The sequence below is a fragment of the Lissotriton helveticus genome, chromosome 2_1 (genome assembly GCF_964261635.1).
Source record: "Lissotriton helveticus chromosome 2_1, aLisHel1.1, whole genome shotgun sequence".
Classification (NCBI taxonomy): domain Eukaryota; kingdom Metazoa; phylum Chordata; class Amphibia; order Caudata; family Salamandridae; genus Lissotriton; species Lissotriton helveticus.
In genome coordinates, this window is record NC_136059.1 from 539,328,402 (window position 1) to 539,349,504 (window position 21,103).

Genomic DNA, 21,103 nt, shown 5'->3' on the forward strand with positions numbered 1-21,103 from the left:
GCCTGGCTGCCAGAATAACATCACAGACTTCAGGAGGCAAGTCAAATGGCCTCAACTACCGCCGCTCAATCTCCACACATGGTGGTGGAGGCTGGACAGGTTCGGGTGGAGGACCGTCCCCGGCGGCTGCGATAGAAGGTCCTCCTGAAGAGACAGACGAATCGGGGGATCGACTGACATGCTGAGTAGCTCGGGATACCAGTATCTTCGCGCCCAGTCCGGAGCCACAAGGATGACTTGGGCTGGGTCTCGTCTGATCTTCAGCACTCTGGGCAGAAGTGGTATAGGCGGAAAGGCGTACAACAGACCGCAGCTCCACTCGCGACGAAAAGCGTCGCCGAGCGAGTGCCGCCTTGGAAATTCCAACGCGCAGAACTGATGACATTGCGCGTTCTCTTTGGTGGCGAATAGATCTAACCAAGGCTCTCCCCACTGCTGAAGAGACCTTGCGCCACTTCCGAGTTCAGACGCTATCGTGATCCATCATGCACCGGCGGCTGAGTTTGTCTGCCCTGGCGTTCAGGGAAACTGCCAGGTGTTGAACCACCAGGGTGACGTCCTGGTGTTCCAGCCATGTCCAGAGGCGCAGAGCCTCCTGACAAAGGGTCCACAACCCCACCCCGCCCTGTTTGTTGCAGTACCACATGGCGGTGGTGTTGTCCGTGAACACCTGCACTACACTTCCCCGGACAGAGGGAAGGAATGCTTTCAGTGCAAGCCGGATCGCCCGCAGCTCCAGAAGGCTGATATGGAGCTGGGACTCGCCTGGAGACCAGAGGCTTCTGATCTTCCTCTCTCCCATGTGGCCTCCCCATCCCAGGAGGGAGGCATTTGTCACTACTACGTGCTCCGGTTGGGGAAGGGAAAGAGATCTGCCGCTGACCCAATCGCGGTTCGTGAGCCACCACTGCAACTGTTTCGCAGTACCCTTCGAGATCCGGACACAGTCGGACAGGTTGCCCTGATGCTGTGCCCACTGAAACTTCAGGTCCCACTGCAGAGCCCGCATCCTCCACCGGGCGTGATGCACCAGAAGGATGCAGGAGACCATCAGCCCCAGGAGCCGCAGCGTCAACCTGACCGAGACTTGGGATAAAGGCTGAAAGACCGGAATCAGAGCCTGAATATCCCGAACCCGCTGTTCGGGGGGATAAACCCGAAACTGCGCGGAGTCCAGAACCGCTCCGATTAAAAGAAGTCTCTGCGAGGGGCACAGGTGTGATTTTGGCACGTTGATTGAGAACCCCAGCGAGTGCAGGAGGTTGGCCATAGTCTGGAGGTGGGAGACTACTGTTTGGGGCGAGCCCGCCTTCAACAACCAGTCGTCGAGAGACGGGGAAGACTGAAACCCCTAATATGCGCAGATGAGCTGCGACCACCGCCATCACTTTCGTGAACACCCGTGGGGCGCTGGTAAGGCCGAAGGGAAGCACGGTAAACTGAAAGTGCTCGTGGCCTACCGTGGACCGCAGGTAACGTTGGTGGGCCGGAAGGACGGGGATGTGGAAATATGCGTCCTGCAAGTCCAACGCTACCATCCAGTCTTCTGGGTCCAGGGCAGCTAGGACCTGAGCCAAAGTCAGCATCTTGAACTTCTCCTTCCGGAGGAAGCCACTGACGCTCCTTAGATCCAAGATAGGGCGTAGGCCCCCTTTGCCCTTCTTGGGTACCAGAAAGTAGTGGGAATAGCAACCACGTCCTGTTTCTGGCCCAGGAACGCGCTTGACGGCCCCTTGGCCAAGAGGGCCGTATCTTCCTCCTGCAGAAGTTGTATGTGATCCCCTGACATGCGGTGGTACTGCGTTGGCATGGATGGAGTGGTCGCCTCGAAGGGGCGATTTGCAGCACCCACCTGTCCGATGTGATGGAGCGCCAGTGGAGGAGGTGATGGCGAACCCTGTCCCCCACTGGCGTCGAACGGGCCTGAAAACTCAGACTAGGAGGATTTCGAGGCAGATGCTGCGGAGGCGAGTGTGGACTGACCTTGCCGGTGTCCCCCGGCACTGCCACGGCGGTCTGTGGAGGTTGATTCTGCGGCCTGTGGCTAGCTGGACATGTGGGGGCGCCCCTTCCTTGGCCACGAAAGGCGGAAGTCTGCTGGCGTTGGCCGAGGCCCAAGGACATGGCCGTAGCCCTGGAGTCCTTTAAACACTCCAGCACGCTATCGCCTTGTCGCCAAAGAGGCGACGGCCATCAAAGGGCTTGTCCATAAGAGAGGATTGGACATCACCCGAAAAGTTGGCGGACCACAGCCAGGCGTGGGGGCGAACCGCCACCGTCGTTGCAATCGCCCTGCCTAGCGAGTCCGTGGTATCCAGTCCACACTGAATAGAATATCGTGCTGCATCCCTTCCCTCCGCAAGGGCCTGGGTAAGCTTTGCCTGGACCTCTGCCGTGCACTGCGGCAGCACTTTTGCAACCATATCCCACAGAGTGGGAGTAACGGCCCAAAAGGCAGGCGGTGTTGACAGACCGCAACCCCAAACTCAGTGAGGAGAACAGCTTCTTACTGAACTGGTCATACCTTTTGGATTCCCGATCCGGAGGGGCGGTCGGGAATGCGGTCTGGTAAGTTGAGGCCTGGATCACCAGGCTCTCAGGGGTGGGGTGAACAGACAGGAAACTGGGGTCGCCCGGAGCCGGGCGGTGGCGTCGGGCCACGTTCCGATCTACAGGGAGGCCTGTAGAGGGCTTGGACCAGGTGCCCAACAGAATGTCAGTGAGGGCGTCGTTGAACGGCAGGAGAGACTTTTGTCATAGCCTTCTTTCATTGTTTTGGGGATTAAACCCTATGAGTATTGTCATTACAATAATGCCACTCTCACTCTTTGTGCTCACGAATCTACAGCTCTACATGCCAAGAACAGTTGCATACTGGTAAGTAGCATTTTCCGTTCGAAGCATATGAGCTGTAGATCATATTCTTGTGCATAGACTATACAGCAGTTATCTCCTCAGCGGTGGCTACCTGTATCTCCTGCAGTGGTTTGAAAAATTGTTCTTAATACAGCCTGGCCCACACTAGCTTGTTTTGCTTGCACATCTACACAAGAGTGTTTTGTGAAAGTGTGCAGTGTAGACCAAGTTGCTGCTTAGCAGATGTCATCTAAGGGAATGCTCCATAAGAATGCCATAGAAGCCCCTAGTTTGCTTATGGAATGAGCTGTAGGGGGAATGTTTAATGTGCGTTTGGCTTTAAGATAGCATATTTGGATGCATTTAACAATCCATCTTGTAATCCCTGTTTTTGAAATGGTATTGCCCTTATGAGGTGGGGCGAACGGCACAAAGAGTTGTTTAGCCTTTGCAAAAGATTTTGTTCTATCAATATAGTAGAGTATTGCCCTTAACGTCTAGCGTGTGAAGAGCCCGTTCTGCCACCGAGTCTAGTAGAGGGAAAAAAACCTGGGAGTTCAAAAGACCAGTTAAGGTGGAAGGCAGAAACGACTTTAGGTAGAAATTTTGGGTTAGTTCGAAGAACCACTTTGTTATGATGTATTTGCAAAAATGGTTCTTGTATGCTTAATGCCTGGAGTTCACTAACTCTTCTAAGAGATGTGATAGCAGCCAGGAAGGCTACTTTCCAAGTAAGGAACTGTATTTCGCATTTGTGTAGAGGTTCAAACAGGGGACCCATGAGTCTGGTAAGGACAACATTTAGATTCCACACCGGAAAATGTGGAACTCGGGGTGGAATTATTCTCTTAAGTCCCTCCATAAATGCCTTAATAGCGGGCACCCGAAACAAAGACAAGTGTTGTCTGCTTTGAAGATAAGCTGCTATTGCAGCAAGATGTAGTCTTATAGATGTATATGCTAGGTTACATTGTTGTAGATGCAAGAGAGAACAGATAATGTTCTGAATAGAAGCATCTAGTGGATTAATTTTGTTATTTGTGCAGTAAATCAAATAATTTCCAATTTACTGCATAGCATGCTCTGGTGGTAGTACGTCTAGCTTCTTTACTGCTAGTCATGCAGTCTGGCGGGAGATTGAGGGAGCCAAACTCGAAGACTTCAAGGTGCCAGATCGAAAGGTTGAGTTGACTGGGATCTGGATGACTCATCTCTCCATGGTTCTGAGGACGAAGTTAGGGTGAGAGACGTAGCTTTTGATGCGAAACTACTGATAGTTCCAAGAGGGTTGTGAACCATGGTTGTCGGGCCCATGTTGGAGCAACTAGGATCACTGTGAGGGAACGCTGTTTGAGTTTCCAAACCACTAACGGAATGAGCGGGAGAGGCAGAAAAGCATAAGAAAATTTGCCAGACCAGTTCATCCATAGCGCATTGCCTTTGGACAATGGGTGTGGATACCTGGACGCGAAGCTTGGGCATTTTACGTTTTGGTGTGTGGCGAACCGATCTATTTCTGGGTGGCCACACATGTGAAAGAATGGAAAAAGAACTTGAGGATTAAGTTCCCATTTGGGGATCTGATTTCTTTGACAACTGAGCAGATCTGCAATTTGATTGTGTACTCCTGGGAGGTGTTCCGCAAGGAGATATATGTTTTGCGGAATGGCCCATCTCCATATGCTTTGAGCTAGGTATGAAAGCTGCAGTGTGTCCCCCCGTTTCTATATGTAATACACTGCTGTCATGTTGTCTGTAAGGACCGGGACGGCTTTGCCTACTAGATGGAATTATTTTTGCTGAGGGGTCCAGATGCCCTGAATAGTATGGTTCTGAAGATGAGCTCCCCAGTCGGAGAGCGATGTGTCCGTTAGCACTATCTGTGGAACCGGGTCGAGGAACGGCCGCTCCTTAGGAAAGGTTCTGTGTGTTCCACCACTGCAGTGAGTGATGCGTGCGGCCGTCCACAAACACCAGATCAGTTAGCAGACCTTCAGCCTGGTTCCACTGACTTGCTAAACACTCCTTTAACGGACGCATATGGAGTCGTGCATAAGGGACGATGAGAATGCAAGAGGCCTTCATCCCGATTAGCTGCATGAACACTCAAGCTGGTAATGAGTGTTGAGGCTGAAATTTTGATATAAGAGCTTGATTAGTGCTTATTCTGAGAGGGTTGGGGTACGATAAAGCTTTTGAAGTGTTTATTGTAGCTCCTAGATATTGTTGTGTGCTGGACGGTTGGAGGTGGGATTTGGTGAGGTTCACCGTGAATCCCAAGTCGTGAAGCAGCTGGATTGTTTTGCGTGTGTGTTGCACGCAGCTGCTGTGTGACTTGACTTTCATGAGCCAGTCGTCCAGATAAGGGAACACCTGAATGTGTTGTCTTCTGTGACGGGGCATGCGGACCGAAAAGGACTATCCCCACGGACTGGTGGTCCGCCACCCCCCTCTCACCTTGCCCCTTTTCCCCACAGCTACCGCCTTGTCCTTGGAACGAGGAACCCGAGTCCAGCTGGCCGGATGACAACACCACGTTCGGCCCCTTTAAGAACACGGACCAGGAAGAAGAGACCCCGCCCCTCGACACCGTCGCCAGTCAAAAGGAGGAAGTACGAGAGACAAGACGGACGGCGTTTCCCTGGAGGTAGCGGACATCGAGGAAGACGGACTGCGGTATTCGGAAGAGAGAGAGACCGAGAGCGACACGCCAGGAGGCCAACGGTTCAACGCTTCGCCCCGCCACGTTCCCACGGGAAGAGCGTGGCTACAAGAGGTACGGGGCCGGGTAGCGGGTTGGGTCGGGCGGAGGAGACAGCCCCGTGTATAAAGTGTACAGCCCTATGTAAATTACCCTGCCTGATCACGTGCACTCCTATCACACCCCTTGAGTAAGAAGGGTGCACCGTTTCACTGTTGTTTTCCCTCACTCCCGGCCCTTACGAGTGTTCCCATTACCATACAATTACCTGACTCAAGTTTCCTTTCTTTTCGGTACCGGAGCGGAACACGGAGCGAAGAGACGTCCCCTCCCTGAATACGACCGCCCCTGACCACATACCGGGAACAGCCAAGCTGGAGAAAGCTACCTTTTCTTTGGACCCTGCAGTGCTTGCTAGAGAACGAGCAAGCCCCTTGATGAAAAAGACTTACATCCCAATAAAGCCTTCCCTGAAACCTTTACTCAAGGCGCCAGTGTTTCTCTTTACCCCGACACCTGCAGTCAGCCCCAGCTTAGTAGCCGAAACCCCGCACGTCCCGACCCCCTCGGGACAACTGGTGTCAGAAGTGGGATCCCCGCCACCATCCATCTGTACGAAAAAGATGGAGGCCCTGATCGAGCACATAATCAAAGGCCAAGAAAAATTGGAATGGGCCGTGGAAAGTCAGCTTACTTTAGCACAGGCAGACCGAGAACTGTTCACCACAACCATAACCGCCCAGTTGGAAAGTATCAGAAATGTGCCGCCTCCCACCCAGACCATCCCCGGTGAGGTGCGCCTGCACAGCCCCCATCCCACCGGTATGGCCCTCCAGAAATATGTGCATGGCGAAGACCCGGACGCCTTCCTTCTAAACTTTGAAAGGGCCGCCCGCGCAATGAGTTGGCTCGAAGAGAAATGGCCGTTCTTTTTGGCTCCTCTCCTCACAGCGGAAGCCCAATCGGCTTATCAGGCCGCTAACCCCCTAGGCACTACCCCCTACTCGACCATTAAGATGGTCATCCTGGATCATTGAGGTCTAGATCAAGAGGCCTATCGCGTACGCTTTAGAAAGGAAAGAGGGATTCAAGGGGAGAACCCGAAGACTCTTTTCTTTAGATTAAAGATGGCGGCTGACAAGTGGTTGCGTCCAGACCTGTGCAGCAAAGAGGACATTCTGAATAAAGTTTACTTAGAGCAATTTATGGAGGCGTTGCCCTATGCCACCCAACGCTGGCTGCGTCAACATGTGGGGATTACAGTCGAACAAGCCATAGAAATGGCGTCCCAATATGCTCGAGCTCAGCCTAAGACAACCCCTTGGGAGCATGAGAAGGCCCTCAAACCCATACATCCTCCAAAGGTGGACAAAAGACCCAAAGCCAGGACCGAGGTCCCCAGACTATTTAAGCCTACGGGAATGATGTCTCCCCTGAATAAAGGACCGCAGTGCTTCGAGTGCGGGGAGTGGGGTCACATAGCGAGAATGTGCTCCAAAAGGAAGACGCAAGAGGAGCCCATGGAGGTCGGTTACCTCCCGAGAACCGTGATGTACTCCGCGGAAATGGGCAGTACATTCTATGTGAGTATGAGGATGAATGGTTACAGGGTAAGGGCCTTGTTAGACTCGGGGTGCAGACAGTCCGTAATCCAGACGCGCTTTGTCAAACACGAACAGATGAACCCCCAGAGTCCTGTGTATATTCGGTGTCTGCACGGGGATGTGAAGCCCTACCCTGTGGCCTCCATTACCATAACACTACCCGATAGAGAACCCTGTATGGTCCGGGTAGGGGTGGTGGATTCCCTGCCAGAGGACATGATCTTGGGGACAGACAACCCCGAATTCCTTTCACTCTTTAGGGAGACCCTTTCCCAACCGGTACAGAGGGAGAGCCTACCCACCTACCTGTCCCCCGAACCCTGGGTTATTGACAGGAGTTCTCGCTTTCCTCAGGGAGAAGATAGGACCCTATTCCACGCCTGGGAAAATGCACACGCCCCTGATGGACTCAACCCACAGTCTTACCCCCGGTTCTTGATTAAGAACGAATTGCTATACCGCCAGGCACGGCAAGAGGGAGAACTACAACTGTTGGTGCCCAGGTCCTTTCGGGAACAGGTACTCTTTTTCGCTCACGCCCATTTGACGGCCGGCCATGCAGGCAAGGAAAAAACCACAGAAAGCATTATTAGGCATTTATTTTGGCCGGGAATCTATCAGGACGTACAGGACTTCTGTGCCAAATGTGAAGTATGCCAAAGAAGAAACACCCACCGACCAACCGCTGCGCCCCTACAGAGGATGCCCATCATAGGAGTCCCGTTCGAACGGGTCGGCATGGATATAATCGGCCCCTTGCCGAAGTCGGGCCGCGGACATCTGTATGCCCTCGTGATATAGTCGACTACGCGACCCGGTTTGTGGAAGCCTTTCCTTTGCGAACCACCACAACACCCGCCATCGCCGAGAAGTTTGTGGAGCTGTTTTCTCGCGTGGGGTTCCCCAAAGAGGTGCTGACGGATCAGGGGACCCCTTTTACCTCGAAACTGATGAAAGAAGTGTGTGCCTCTCTAGACATCAAGCATCTGAAGACCTCGGTGTACCACCCCCGAACCGACGGCCTCGTTGAGCGGTACAACCAGACTCTCAAGCTAACACTGAAGAAAATGCTGACAGCCGAAGGACCTACCTGGGACCAACTTCTGCCTATCGCCCTATATGTTATACGGACACAGAAACAAAGCAGCCTGGGATGTTCATCCTTCGAGCTCTTATATGGAAGACTGCCACGGTCCCTCCTGGAAATCACGAGGGAAATGTGGGAAAACGAGGAATCCCAAGAACAGAAAAGCATGTTGGAATACACCACGCAGCTGAGAACCAAACTGGGAAAGCTACGAGAACTAGCCTACTCCAACATGGATCACCAACACGAGAGGTATAAAAAGACGTACGATAAAGGAAAGAGGTTGAGAACAATCGACGTCGGGAAGTGGGCTCTCGTATTGTTACCAACAATAAGTAACAAAAGCAAAAATGAGTGGCAAGGCCCGTTCCAGATTATTGAAGCCATCGGGCAAACTACCTACAGGTTACGCCTCTCGCCCACTAAAACCCAAACATACCACATTAACCTACTGAAAGAATGGTTAGGGCCATTACCCAGAGCGGGTCATTTTGTCGGTCAGACAAGCATCCCCAACGCCACGACTTTGGATCAACTGGTGGTCAACCAGAGGTTGACCTCCCAGGAGAAGACCGAGTTAGCAGACGCCCTGAAACCCTTCGCCGACGTCTTCTCGGACCTACCCGGGAGGACTAACCTAGCCGAACACCGCATCGAAACCCTTCTGGGAGAAGTGGTAAAACAAAGACCTTACAGGATACCAGCCGCCAGAAAAGAAGCCGTCCGAAGGGAAGTCCACGACATGCTTAAATTAGGCGTAATCCGGTCCTCCCAGAGCCATTGGTCATCCCCAATCGTGATGATACCTAAACCAGATGGGTCCAAACGCTTCTGTATGGACTTCCGGGCCTTGAACGCAGTGTCTCACTTTGATACCTACCCTATCCCTCGGGTGGACGATTTAATCGAGAAAATAGGCGACGCCAAATACATCACGACCATCGACCTCACGAAGGGGTATTGGCAGGTTCCTCTTCGTGAGGAGGATAGGAAGAAAACCGCCTTCGTGACGGATGATGGGGCCTATGAATTCACGGTTCTTCCCTTTGGACTCCATGGGGCCCCGGCGACCTTTCAACGCCTCATGAACCGGGTCTTACAACCCTACATCTCGTTCAGCTCAGCCTACCTGGACGATATCGTCATTTATAGCCAGGATTGGGAGGAGCATCTGCTACATCTGCAAACCATCCTCACAGCGCTACGTAGAGCGGGACTCCACATCAATGCAAAAAAATCCAGAGCGGCATTCCATAGTGTGAACTACCTGGGATATGTACTGGGGGAGGGTACCATAGCTCCTCAAAGCGAGAAAGTACGAGTGATAGCTACAGTTCCGTTTCCAGCTACTAAAAGAGATTTTCGAGCCTTCCTCGGTCTGGTAGGGTATTACCGCCGGTTCATACCCTGCTTTGCCGAGGTGGCTGCCCCACTAGGTGAAGACTGAGTGCTGTAGCCACCCCGAACGAGAGGACTGTGAATTGGTAGTGTTGACCGTCCACCACGAACCGTAGATATTTCCTGTGCGCGGGGTGAATGGGAATATGGAAGTAGGCATCCTTTAGCTCTAGAGTGGAGAGAAAGTCACCTTGTTGAAGCAGTGGGGGCACCTGTTGGAGAATGACCATGTGGAAGTGGTCTGACTGAATGTAGAGGTTTAACGCTCTGAGGTCCAGTACTGGCCTGAGAGCCGTCCTTTTTTGGGATTAGAAAGTAGGAGGAGTAAACCCTGGTGCCATGATGAGGTAAGGAACCTGGTTCTATTGCATGTTTTTGTAATAGCGTGAGAACATCTCATTTGAGAAGAGTCCGATGTTCCGAGGACATTGGATGTTGTCTGGGAGGGATATTTGGGGGAGTGGAGGTGAGTTCCAGGCAATAGCCATGCTGGATAATTTGTCTTACCCACTTGTCTGTCGTGATAGAATTCCAGACAGGTAGGAACTGTGAGAGGCGTCCCCCGACAGGAGTAGGATGATCGGGGGGAAGTGAAGGGAAGTCACTGCTTGGTGGTAGGGGAGTTGTGGGTATTGTTACCACGACATCTTCCCTTACCGTTGTTGCCTCTGTACCCTCCACAAAAGTATCCTCTGGGGGAATTAGTTTGATTTGGGCTTTTATAGGAAGGAGAGGGATGCTCCGAGCCAATAGTTTTGGAGTCAGCCTAAAAAAGGAGCGACAAAATGAACCTCTAGGGGAAGGTAATTGCAATGCCCCCATGGACTTGGCAGTGTCCGTATCTTTTTTCATCTTCTCTAAAAATGTATTGTTGCGGATCAAACAAACGATCCGGAGGGACTAACTGGTCCTGAGGGCGAACCCATTAGTGCCAATTCAGTTAAGACACCTCCCACCTAATTGGGGTTAGAAAGCGCAGCAGAGGGAGGCCTAGGTCCAAAGGGTTCATGCAGGAAATAATTTATTACCTTGGGTAACGCATTATCTGGTAGAGACAATATATAGCTGCAGATTCCTTACCTTGGAATTTCCCAGGCATCAGACTGTATCTTAAAACTTTTGTGAGGGCAGTACCACTGCGCGCCGTCAGATGGCTCCGCGTTGCGGCGTTAGCTCTGGATGTGACATCGCAATCACTTAGATAGGCGTCACACAGGCGCCGTGGACATCACTTACTTTTCACTTTTTTCACACCAGAAGCACAGAGCCATGCAGTGAACCGACTAGTGAGTGTCAAAGTAGGGCCCTATAAAGGTAGTAACCCAAACCCTATAAAATGAGTCAGCAGAGCGGGGAGGCATGGTTGGGTCCATAAGGAATCTGCAGCTAGATATTGTCTCTACCAGATAATATGTTACCAAAGGTAAGTAACATGTTCATCTGATAGAGGCCTCTAGCTGCAGATTCCTTACCTTTGAATAGCTACCCAAGCCATAGTTCCTGGTGGTGGGCTGCAGACAAATTACTAGACTAGCCCCCATACGCCAACTAGTGTGATTTACAAGTAGGACGTAGAAGGCCATAAGTTACAGCAGCATCAGAGTCATTCTCACTGAAATCCAGGATGGAGGCTGAAACATCGGTATCATAAGCTGAACATCCTGGACTTGCTCCTCAGGAGGATAAGCCCGAACCGGCATTTGTCCAGAACAGCTCTGATGAAAGGGAACGTCTGAGATGGAGTCAGGTGTGACTTCGGCATGTTGATAGTGAACCCCAGCAAATGCAGGAGGTCCGTTGTAGTCTGAAGGTGGGAGAAGCCTTCAACAGCCAGTCGTTGAGGTAGCGGGGAGACTGGAACCCCTAGCCTGAGCAGATGAGCTGCAACCACCACTATCACCTTAGTGAACACTACCTGGGCCAAAGGGCAGCACAGCAAACTGAAAATAATTGCAGCCCATCGTGAACTGCAGTCAATGCCAGTGGGCAGACAGGATGGGAATGTGGAAGTATGCGTCCTGCAAGTCCAACACTACCATCCAGTCTCAAGGGTTCAGAGCACACCGGTCCTGAGCAAGAGTGAGCACCTTGAAGCACAAGTTACTACTTGTGTAACGATATATCTGTAAGAGACATTAGTTAGTGATAGATTCCTTACCTTAGAATATCCCCAGGCGTCAGACTGGATCCGGAATTTTTTTGCGTAGCAGTACCCTTGTGCGTCGGTAGGCGTCGTCTGCGGCTCCGCGTCAGTCGTCGGCGTTGTGATGACGTCGGAGTACTTAGACACCGCCTCCGCGTGCTGACGTCAGTTCTTAGACACAGCTTTTCCGCGCCAGAAATGCCGAGCCATGTTAAAAACCAATGCTGGTGCCATCGAAACTAGGGCCCTGAAAGGGGATGACCTTAACCCTAGATATCGGTTCGCAGAACGTGGAGGATGGGTGGGTCGGTAAGGAATCTATCACTAACTAATGTCTCTTACAGATAAATCGTTACACAAGTAGTATCTGATAGAGACACGTTAGTGATAGATTCCTTACCTTAGAATAGATGCCCCAGCAATACCAACCCCGGTGGAGGGTCTGCGAACCAATAATCACACCAGAAAGTCCTGGAGGACGGAACGGCCAAAGAAGCCATCCCTCCGGACTTGACTGTCCAGGCAATCGTGTCTTGCAAACGTGTGCAGCGAGGCCCACGTAGCTGCCAGGCAAATGTCCTGCGAGGGCACTCCCCGGCCCAGGGCAGTTGTAGTCGCCGTGGCCCGGGTGGAATGAGCCCGCAATCCAACAGGGGGCTCCTTTTTAGCCAAGGAGTAACATGCCTGGATACACAAGATGATCCACCGAGAGAAGGTCCGCTTGTGCACCGCTTTCCCCTTCTTAGCGCCCACGTAACCAAAAAAGAGTTGGTCATCCACCCGGAACTGGCGTGTGCGATCCAAGTAGAATGAAAGCGCACGTTTTGGGTCCAGACGGTGGAGCCGCTCTTCCTCTTTAGAGGGATGCAGTGGCGGAAAGAAGGTGGGCAAGGTGATAGACTGCCCGATATGGAAGGCCGTGACAACCTTGGGCAGGAAAGATGGCTTAGTACGCATAAAGCAAAGGGGGTGTACATGAAAGAGCCTGGAGCTCACTCACTCTCCTGGCAGAGGTGATGGCAACCAGGAAAGCAGTCTTCAAAGTAAGAAGGCGGAGAGGACAGTTGTGAAGTGGCTCAAAGGGAGCGCACCTCAGAAACGTAAGAACAAGGTTCAAGTCCCACTGAGGCATCACAAACGGAACAGGAGGGAACGTGTGTGTGTGATGCCCTTCAGAAATCGATTTACAATAGGGGACTTGAACAAAGAAGGTTGATCAGGCGCCCTTGGAAAGGCTGAAAGGGCAGAAAGGTAGCCTTGATAGTGCCCAGAGCAGAGCCCTGCAGGGCAAGAGAAAGAAGGAAGAGAAGAACCTCAGAAAGAGGGGCAGCAAGAGGATCCACAGCCTTTGCTGTGCACCATGATACAAATCTGATCCACCTGCAGGCGTATACCGACTTTGTGGAGGGACGCCTGGCTGCCAGAATGACATTACAGACTTCAGGAGGCAAGTCAAATGGCCTCAACTGTCGCCGCTCAATCTCCAAGCATGGAGGTGGAGACTGGACAGGTTCGGGTGGATGACCGTCCCCTGCTGCTGCGACAGAAGGTCCTCCTGAAGAGGCAGACGAACCGGGGGATCGACTGACATACTGAGTAGTTCTGGATACCAGTACCTTTGTGCCCAGTCCGGAGCCACAAGGATGACTTGTGCCCGGTCGCGCTTGATCTTCTTCAGCACTCTGGGCAGAAGTGGTATAGGCGGAAAGGCATACAACAGACCGCAACTCAACACGCGACGAAAAGCGTCGCCGAGCGAGTGCCGCCTTGGAAATTCCAACACGCAGAACTGATGACATTGCGCGTTCTCTTCGGTGGAGAATAGATCTAACCAAGGCTCTCCCCATCGCTGAAAGAGGCCTTGCGCCACGTCAGAGTTCAGACGCCATTCGTGATACATAATGCACCGACGGCTGAGTTCGTCCGCCCTGGCGTTCAGAGAACCTGCCACTGCCAGAGGCGCAGAGCCTCCTGGCAAAGGGTCCATGACACCATCCCGCCCGTTGCAGTACCACATGGCGGGGTGTTGTCCGTGAACATCTGCACTACACTCCCCCGGACAGAGGGGAGGAATGCCATCAGTGCTAGACGAATCGCCCGCAGCTCCAAAAGGTTGATATGGAGCTGGGACTCCGCCGGAGACCAGAGGCCTCTGATCTCCGCCTCTCCCATGTGGCCTACCCAGCCCTGGAGGGACGCTTTCGTAACAACTACGTGCTCCGGTTGGGGAAGGGAGAGGGATCTGCCGCTGACCCAATTGCGGTCCGTTAGCCACCACTGCAGCTGTCTTGCAGTGCCATCCGAGATCAGTACATGGTCGGAAAGGTTGCCCTGATGCTGGGCGCACTGAAACTTCAGGTCCCACTGCAGAGCCCGCATCCGCCACCGAGCGTGATGCACCAGAAGGATGCAGGAGGCCATCAGCCCCAGAAGCCGCAGCGTCAACCTGACCGAGACCCGGGATAAAGGCCGAAAGAGTGGAATCAGAGCCTGAATATCCCGGACCCGCTGTTCGGGAGGATAAACCCGAAACTGCGCCAAGTCGAGAACCGCTCCGATGAAGAGGAGCTTCTGAGAGGGGCACAGGTATGACTTCGGCACATTGATGGAGAACCCCAGCTGATGCAGGAGGTCTGCCGTCGTCTGGAGGTGGCTGACGACTGTCTGGGGCGAGCCCGCCTTCAACAACCAGTCGTCGAGGTAGGGGAAGACTGAAACCCTTAACCTGCGCAGATGAGCTGCGACCACCGCCATAACCTTTGTGAACACCCGTGGGGCGCTGGTAAGGCCGAAGGGGAGCACGGTAAACTGAAAGTGCTCGTGGCCAACCGTGAACCGCAGGTAGCGCCGGTGGGCCGGCAGGACGGGGATGTGGAAATAAGCGTCCTGCAAGTCCAACGCTACCATCCAGTCTTCTGGGTCCAGGGCAGCTAGTACCTGAGCCAGTGTCAGCATTTTGAACTTCTCCTTCCGGAGGAAGCCGTTGACGTTCCGGAGGTCCAAGATAGGGCGTAGGCCCCCTTTGCCCTTCTTGGGTACCAGAAAGTAGTGGGAGTAACAACCACACCCTACTTCTGGCCCAGGAACGTGCTCGATGGCCCCCTTGGCCAAGAGGGCCGTAACTTCCTCCTGCAGAAGTCGCAAATGATCCCCCGATACTCGTTGGTATTGCGGTGGCATGGCTGGAGGGGTCATCTCGAAGGGGAGGGAGTAGCCCCTTCGGACGATTTGCAGCACCCACCTGTCCGAAGTGACAGCGTGCCAGTGGAGGAGGTGATGGCGAACCCTGCTCCCCACTGGCGACACATGGGCCTGAAAGCACGGACTAGGAGGGCTTTGAGGCGGATGCCGCGGGGGAAGGTGTGGACTGACCTCGCCGTTGACCCCGACCGCCGCCACGGCGGTTTCCACGGCCGCCACCCCGTTGGGTATTACCTTGCGGCGCGTGGCTGGCAGCACGTGTGGGAATACCCCTTCCGTGGCCACGAAAGGAGTGAAAGGCAGCCGATTGCTGGCACGGGGCCGAGAGGCCCAAGGACTTGGCCGTAGCCCTGGAGTCCTTAAAGCGCTCAAGTGCATGGTCTGCCTTGTCGCCAAAAAGGAGACGGCCATCAAACGGCATGTCCATCAGTGCATTCTGGACATCAGCCGAGAAGTTGGCGGATCTCAACCAGGCGTGGCGACGAATCGCCACCATCGTTGCCATCGCTCTGCCCAGTGAATCGGTGGTATGCAGTCCACACCGAATTGAATAACGTGCAGCATCTCGGCCCTCCACAAGGGCTTGGCCGAGTTTAACCCGTACCTCCAAAGGGTATTCTGGCAGCACGTCCGCGACCGTGTCCCACGGGGAGTGGGTGTAGCGGCCCAAGAAGGCATGCGGTGTTGGAAGACCGCAGTCCCAAACTTAGGGAGGAGAATACCTTCTTGCCGTATTGCTCATACCTCTTGGATTCCCTGTCAGGCGGAGCCGACGGGAATGCGGTCTGGGAATTAGAGGCCTGGATCACCAGGCTCTCAGGGATGGGGTGGGTGGACAGGAAACAAGCGCCTGGCCACGTTCCTATCTACAGGCGAACCTGTAGCGGGCCTGGACCAAGTGCCCAAAAGAACGTCGGTCAAGGCCTCATTAAACGGCAGCAGAGGCTCGGCCGAGCTTGACTGCGGTTTAAGGACCTCAGTGAGGTTAGTCCTCACGGCTGCGACGGGGAGTTCAAGGCCCAAGGCCTTGGCCGCCCGCGTCAGCATCACACTGTTAGACGGGGACCCTGAGGGTCGGCCGGATCCTGAGGGAGAGATCCCCGAGGGGGACCGCCTCCGGTGGTCGTACAGGCAAGTTACTTCCCTCCCCACAAACAGGCACCACACCGAGTAGAGTTCAATACTTTATATAAGGTTCGTACGGCAAGGTTATCAGCGATACAGGATATCTCGGACCCGGGGGTCCTCTCACTTCTAGTCTCTGTAGGGAAAGGGGGTAGCGGGACAGTCTTGGTACCGGATCGGTGCCGGTAATGGTAAGAGGCGAGCTCACAATCCTCGAGCTGGAGTGTCTGTGGATCGGGCCGCGGCAGCGCCAGCAGGCCAAGACGATGGTTTCACGAGGCAGAGGGCCGCGGCAGCGCCAGCAGGCCAAGATGATGGTTTCACGAGGCAGAGGGCCGCGGCAGCGCCAGCAGGCCAAGACGATGGTTTCACGAGGCAGAGGGCCGCGGCAGCGCCAGCAGGCCAAGACGATGGTTTCACGAGGCAGAGGGCCGCGGCAGCGCCAGCAGGCCAAGACGATGGTTTCACGAGGCAGAGGGCCGCGGCAGCGCCGGCAGGCCAAGTCACGGATGAGTTCTTCTCGGGTCTCTCGACTCCAGGATACAACTGCCTTCCTGGTCTGGCACTGCCCCAGTTATAGGTCTGGTCCCCCTTGATGTTCGGACCCTCGCGCCTGGGGGCCGGGAGGTCCGGGATGAGGGAGTCCAGACACCCAGCAGGGGGGTGGAGCCAGTGCCCAGGGCGGCCTGGGGTGATCGACACCTGGCGGAGGAGAGCCGTTGACGATTCCTTCTCCCATTGACTCGCCAAGTGGCCACTCTGCCTCCTGGGGGGAGGTTGGTGCCTCGATGGCGGGCCCGGCCGGGCCCAGGGTTAGGGTCGAGTTGAGGCCACGCGGCCTCGTGCTGCAGTGCCCCAAGATGGCGGCCGGGTCGATGTCGTGGTGTGGATGGTGACCCGGGCCAGCTGGGTCCGGAGCTGGTGTCTTGTAGTGGAGGGATTGCAGGGTACTGTGGGTGGTCGGTTGGGGACTCTGGCTGGGGATGCAGGGAGAGCCAGGGTCCCGGTCCCATTGCGGGGAGGGGGGACAGCCCGAACATGCGGCCTGTCCAACATGCGTCCCCCCCAGCTGAAGGCGGGGAGAGTCAGCCATCTTCCTGGGGACTCTCCTCGCTGAGGCGGAAAAAGCGTGACAGGCCGTCGGCGTTGGCGTGGTCCTGGCCTGGACGATGTTCCACCGTGAAGTCCATCCCCTGCAGGGAGATGGACCAGCGCAACAGCTTCGGGTTCTCCCCCCGCATTTGCATCAGCCATTGCAGGGGTCGGTGGTCTGTTTGTACCCGGAAGTGGGTGCCGAAGAGGTATGGCCGGAGCTTCTTGAGTGCCCAGACTACGGCGAAGGCCTCTCTCTCAATGGTGCTCCAGCGCTGTTCTCGGGGCAAGAGGCGTCTGCTGATGAAGACCACCGGATGGTCGACCCCTTCGGCGTTGAGTTGGGAGAGGACGGCCCCCACACCATGATCGGAGGCGTCCGTCTGCACAATGAATTCCCGGCTGTAGTCGGGAGCCTGGAGCACGGGGGCCGTGCACATGGCGGTCTTTAGTTTCTCGAAGGCCGATTGGCAGTCCGGGGTCCAGTTGACGGTTTTGGGGCCCTTCTTGGAGGTGAGCTCTGTGAGGGGCCCTACGATGCTACCATAGTCCTTCACGAACCGCCGGTAGTATCCGGTGAGCCCCAAGAAGGCCCGGACCTCCGTTTGGGTCGTAGGGGGTTGCCAGGCCTGGATGGCAGCAATCTTGAGTTGGAGAGGGGCCACCAGCCCGCTTCCCACTTGGTGTCCCAGGTAGGTCACGGACCCTTGGCCAACCTGGCACTTGCTGGCCTTGATGGTGAGCCCGGCTTGCTGGAGGGCGTGTAGAACCTCCCGCAGGTGGCGGAGGTGGTCGGTCCACTGGTGGCTGTACACAGCAATGTCGTCCAGGTAGGCGGCACTGAAGTCTTCCAGGCCCGCCAGTACCTGGTTTACCAGCCGTTGGAACGTTGCCGGGGCGTTTTTCATGCCGAAGGGCATGACTTTAAAGTGGTAGTGCCCGTCTGGGGTAGAGAAGGCGGATCGTTCTTGGGCCCGAGGGGTGAGGCCGATCTGCCAGTAGCCCGCTGTGAGGTCGAAGATGCTCAGGTAGCGGGCGGCCCCCATCCGGTCAATTAACCCGTCGGCCCGGGGGATGGGATGAGCGTCGGTCCGGGTCACTGCATTCAGCCCACGATAGTCCACGCAGAACCGGAGCTCAGGGGCAACGCCCGGGGCAGCTGCCTTGGGAACCAGGACGACTGGGCTCGCCCAGGGGCTGTCTGAGGGTTCGATCACTCCTAGGGTCAGCATTTTGGATACCTCGGTCTGGATGCAGGCTCGTACCCGGTCTGGTACGCGGTACGCCCGGTGTCGAATAGGAGGGCTGTCCCCGGTGTCCACATCGTGGAGGCACCAGGGGGTGACTCCGGGGGTGAGGGAGAACAGGGAGGCGAACTGTCTCAGGAGCCTTTGGCAGTCTTGGCGTTGCTCCGGGGACAGGGTCTCGGAGAGCTGGACCCCTTCCACTGAGCCATCCTGCTCGAAGGCCCTCAGTAAGTCCGGAAGGGGTTCGGAGTCTTCTTCTGTCCCATTATCGGTAGCCATCAGGAGGCTGAGCTCGGATCGCACAAAATGGGGTTTTAGCCTGTTGGCATGGAGGACCCGTAGGGGGTTCCGGGCAGTCTCCATGTCGATTAAATAGGTGACGGGCCCTTTGCGTTCGATTACCTTGAAGGGCCCGGACCATCGGTCTTGGAGTGCACAGGGTTCAACCGGGGACATCACCCAGACCTGTTGTCCCGGTTCGAACTCAATGGAGGACGCGTGTTGATCGTACCACCTCTTCATGTCCTCCTGACTGGCCTCGAGGTTGGCTTTGGCGGCGTCTCGGAACCGCCGGGTCTGGTTGCGGAGAGCCAGGAGGTACCTGTAGATGTCCGGGGGAGTTTTCTGGGGAGGCTGCTCCCAACCTTCCTTGACTAGGCTGAGGGGGCCCCGGACGGGGTGCCCGTACAGGAGTTCAAATGGGCTGAAGCCGAGGGACTTCTGCGGGACCTCCCGATAGGCAAACAGGAGGCATGGAAGTAGCACGTCCCACTGGCGTCGAAGGGGTTCTTCTAGGCCCATAATCATCCCCTTGAGGGTGCGGTTGAATCTCTCGACCAGTCCGTTGCCTTGCGGGTGATAGGGGGTCGTGAATTTGTAGGTGACCCCGCATTGTTGCCAAAGAGACTTCATATATCTGGAGATAAAGTTCGTGCCCCTGTCACTGACGACCTCCCGGGGGAACCCCACCCGGGAGAAGATCCCCATCAGGGCCCGGCCCACCACGGGGGCCGTCACCGTCCGAAGAGGGATGGCCTCGGGATAGCGAGTGGCGTGGTCTACGAGGACCAGGATGAACCGGTGTCCTTGGGCTGTTCGAGGGTCGAGGGGCCCCACAATGTCTATCCCCACTCGTTCAAACGGGGTGGTGACGACAGGGAAGGGTTGTAGCGGTGCTTTGATTTTTCGGCCACTTTTTCCGCTGGCCTGGCAGGTGGGGCAGGCCTTGCAGTGGTTGGTGACATCCTTTCGCATGTGGGGCCAGAAAAAATGGGTCACCAGGCGGTCGTATGTTTTATCCTGCCCCAGGTGTCCGGCCAGGGGGACATCGTGGGCTAAGTTCAGGAGGAAGTCTCGGAAGCGAAGGGGCACCACCAGCACCCGACTGGCCCCTAGTTCTGCCACTTTCTGCTCGCTGTAGAGCAGGTCTTGGTCCCAGTAGATCCAGTGGGCCCCCGAGGTATCCCCGGTGCTCTGGGCCAGGGCTTGCTGCCGGGGTCCTTCGAGAGAGGGACATGTCTTCTGTTCGGCCCGGAATTGTTCCTGAGTTGGGCCTCCCTCCTGCCGCCATTGTGCCAGGTCAGGGACGTCCCGAAGCTGGTCGGCTCCTTCTTCTGGTTGGGTCGAGGGACTGGCGTCTGGGGCGGCCTCCTCTGGGATGAGTGCGGGAGGAGGTTCTGGCCACTCGGGCTCTTCTGAACTGGGGACCGCGCGGGCGGTCATGGACCGGGTCGTGACGCAGACCCATTCGGGGAGGCCGAGCATCCCCAGGTGCTCCCTCCGTTCGACAGCTGCCCAGGGAGAGCTTTCAAGGTCGTTTCCTAGGAGGCAGTCCACGGGGGCATCATCGCGGACAGTTACCTTTAACATCCCCGTTACTCCTCCCCACTCGAAGGGGACGCAGGCCATGTGGCATAGGCTTTCGGAATTGTCTGCTGAGCGGACAGGGCAAAGAATGTTCGGCAGGATTTGGTCTGGAGTGACGAGGTGGCGTCGGACCGCCGTTACACTGGCCCCGGTGTCGCGGAGGGCTTCCGCCCGGCGGCCATTAATGTTGACCCATTGACTGTACTTCTGCGTGTTGGCGGGAAGGGGGGCCCGCGGAATCATGTCTCTCTCCCCTAAGCAGACCAGTGCCATGGCGGCGGGTGCCCATTCCGATGGATCGGTCTCGTACTCTTCTTGGTCTTCTGGGCTTAGTTCTTCTCCTAGGGCGGCCGCTGCAACCTGGCGGGGGGTAGTGTTCGGATTCTTTGGGCAGTTGGGATCACTGGCGTAGTGGCCGGGCCGCTGGCATCTGTGGCACGTAATGTTGGCCCGGAAACCGGCCCGGACGGCAGGGCTTCCTCGGCCAACCGGGGTCGAGGGATTGCTGGGGGGTGACGAGGGGCCGGGGTCTCTCCCCCGACCTTGGCCTCCTCCTCCTCCTCGGGGGCGATGGGGCCCTAGGTACGGCCTGGATGATTCGCTGGGTGCGTTCCGGCCAACTCGGGTGCTTTCCCACCGGTCGGCTTCGGCGGCGAGTTGTCGCGGTTCGGTTAGCTTACTGTCCAAGAGGTGTTGCCGGAGCTCCACGAAGCAGTTGTTCGATAGGTGCTCCCATACGATAAGGTCAAAGAGTTGTTCGTAGGTGGTCACTTTGTTGCCCTT

General features: G+C 55.6%; 1 protein-coding gene across 1 annotated transcript in view; it reads right to left on the reverse strand.

Annotated features, from left to right (window-relative positions):
* The window catches only part of TENT2 (terminal nucleotidyltransferase 2), a 583,214-nt gene that overhangs the window by 90,744 nt on the left and 471,367 nt on the right, over nt 1-21,103 (reverse strand). The window lies entirely within an intron of this gene.